Raw genomic sequence first — 3,015 nt, 5'->3', positions numbered from 1 at the left:
ATCTCTCATATAATCCCTTAAGATAAGTCTTGTTAAGTCATGTTAGCTACTAAAGTAGGTTCAATTAAGTCATGTAAGCTTCTAAGGTAAGTTCAATTAAGTCATATAAGCCTTTAAGACAAGTAATAGTTCGAGTCATATAAACTTTTAGGATTAAATTCGAGTATGACTTATTATACCTGACCTTTTTTGTATAGAGGGGTTGGGCTTTATTGATCTACTGAGAAGTTATTTTAGTCTTGAGTTTATCTTAGGAGTAAGAGTAAAATAATTAGAAGTAGAAGTAAGTTAATAATAGTTGTTTATTTTCCTAGGAGTAGATCTAAGTTAGAAATCCAAATTTTACCTCCAACTCATAGTCACTATCACTTCTAACAACCACCCTTAGCCATCCGCTACCCTCCGACGACCGCCGCAACGTCGGATATTTACTGTTCTGCCCCATTCTGACATTAACCCACTATTTTAATTATATCTTTTTATTTAGATATCTGATTGATGTAAAACCAGAGCCATTAGAACTCTAACTTGCGAGGTTACTACCATCTAAGTTTTCATAATTTTATTACACTCAGATTAATCCAGATTTGATCCATAACATGATGTATAATCTATAGTAGCACATACGAAATTACAAGTTGTTGTTTCTTAGCTGCGCGAGGCCAATCAAAGGCCAACTGTACTTCCATATTCCTTGCCTAAGACGGAACAACATACGTCTATGCTATATTTTATTTCATGGCCCGTTATGTGGAAGATATTAAACCTTCTTGCACATTTCTTGCTAGGACCCCAGCCCATAGAATATCTTCCCGCTTATATGAGTTTAATGATTGATACCTTCGATCTCCTAGAAAAGGGGTTCAATCTTATTTACGTGGAAGATGTTTTTTTTTGTAGCATTAGTGAGGTTTCCTTGTACACCATTGTCAATTTTTACATTTTCCTAGCCTACAAATTTTGGAGAACGCTTGAATCTATCGATAATGTAGAGAAGTTTCTGGGATACCAGCAACCACTCAGACCATTGAGATACTCCTACACTGACCTCATAGCAATTACATGCTACTTGAGAGAGAAGTTAGGACGGAGGCTTTGGTACCATCTTCAAAGCCACTCTGCTAAGTGGCCACCATGTTGCTATTAAGATGCTTAGAGATTCTATGCTTAATGGGGAAATAATTCATCAATGAAGTCTCAACAGTTTGTAGGATTCACCAAATAAATGTAGTGCAACTTGTTGGGTTTTGCTCAGAGGGATCAAAGAGAGCTTTGGTATATGATTGGAGTACATGCTTACTGGATCACTTGACAAATATATTTTCGCTGCACAAGGAACCAATCATCAGCCATTCACTTGAGAGAAGCTTAATGATATCGGCTGCATTGATTACCTTCACCAAGGACGTGATATGCAAATTCTGCACTTTGACATCAAGCCCCACAGTATCCTCCCAGACCATAATTTCAATCTAAAGGTTTCCGACCTCGGACTTGCAAAGTTGTATCCAAATAACTAAAGTCTAGTTTCCATCAACGCAGCGAGAGGAACTATTGGATATATTGCTCCTGAATTGGTGTCTAGGTGCTTTGGTGTAATAGCCCACAAGTCTAATTAATGTTTATAGTTTTGGACATGTAAGATTTGAGCCAAGTCTACTACCCTTCTTGGATCTATGATCGACTTAAGCAACGCGAAGAGCTCATGAAAGATCACTCTATTGAGATACATGAAGTAGAAAGAATAATACACTCAGTAGGATTATGGTGCATTCAGATGAAGTCCTCGAATCACCCTTCCATGAGCAAAGTTTCTGAGATGTTGGAAGGTGATATACTGATAGTTTGGAAATGCCATCCAGGCCCCTCTTTTCCTTCTCGCAGCTAAACTTTATGAGGTTGTGTCATCCATGAAGTGTCTATTTCTAAGCAGTTATCAATCATTTCTGAGTAGGAGAATCTTTTTGACATCCAAGAATGATATATCAACATTTAAGGTGTTAGTGTAGTAGATCGAATCTAGGATTCTTATTAATGGCAAGCCTTCAAAGTGGATCTTGCCCTTCTGCGGCCGCTGACAAGGAGATTCACTCTCGTCATACCTGTTCATCTTGGTCTCTCAGTTGCTTTCGGGAATCCTTAACGCCAAGGTGAGTATTAGGGAACTAGCTAGTTAGGTGAGGGATGCCCAACTCATCTTCTCTACGTGGACGACCTTCTCTTGGGTCCAATCCTGTCTCAAACGCTATTCTGCATTGTTTAATAAGATGGTAAACTTAGCCAAGTCTAACATCTTCCTCCCGAACTAGATCGATCCAGAAATAGCGTCATTATTGAGTGAGTCCTTGGGGCTATGGGTTGAAGCCATGCCTTTTGTCTACCTGGATGTGCTTATCTCAAGTCAGAGGACTAGGGTAAAGGAACACAAACTGCCAATCGACAAGGTGGGAAGCGCCTCACGAGCTGAAAGAGAAGCCTGCTTTCTCACGCTGGTAAACCCATCCTCTTGGCCATTCCCACCTACAGGCTTGGCAGCACCAATATCTCGGCCATAGTGTTTGAAGCAGTGTCACGGCGAGCTCGATCTTTCCTCTAGGATAAAGGAGGAGGTAAAAGGCCTCCATCTGATAAACTTGGACGCGGTTATCAAGGTAAAGGGGGAAGAAAGGTTGGTGATACTCTAGCTTGAATGGGCAAAAACGAGTTTTGGCAAGCTAGTGTTCAAAGTCTTTAACAAGGTTAGGTCCCTTGGGTTAAAATCCTCCTCGCCAAATTCAAAAATCTTGATCCATCGGAGACGAAGGTATCCACCTCGGCCTTGTGGATGTGGTACACAATTAACCTCATTGCTGAAAAGTTGAAGTTGGGCTGTAAGAAGCTAGTGTGGTGTGGCCACTCCACCAAGGCTGCCTCAGCTCCTTGGCTTTCTCCTATCCAGTGTTGCAAGCAGTCAAGAATCATGGGATAATCCCTACTCGACGACCTGCTCATGGTTGCTGATCTCTTCGAAGGCCA

At 40.8% G+C, this 3,015-nt stretch overlaps 1 pseudogene; it reads left to right on the top strand.

Moving 5' to 3' along the window:
• Window positions 1-820: 820 nt before the first annotated feature.
• On the top strand, window positions 821-1,914 carry LOC140764503 (rust resistance kinase Lr10-like; annotated as a pseudogene).
• The last annotated feature ends 1,101 nt before the right edge of the window (window positions 1,915-3,015 follow it).

This window comes from Typha angustifolia, chromosome 8, assembly GCF_048772165.1.
Source record: "Typha angustifolia cultivar Huaian chromosome 8, ASM4877216v1, whole genome shotgun sequence".
NCBI classification, from domain to species: domain Eukaryota; kingdom Viridiplantae; phylum Streptophyta; class Magnoliopsida; order Poales; family Typhaceae; genus Typha; species Typha angustifolia.
This window is presented reverse-complemented; position numbering and strand designations above follow the sequence as displayed.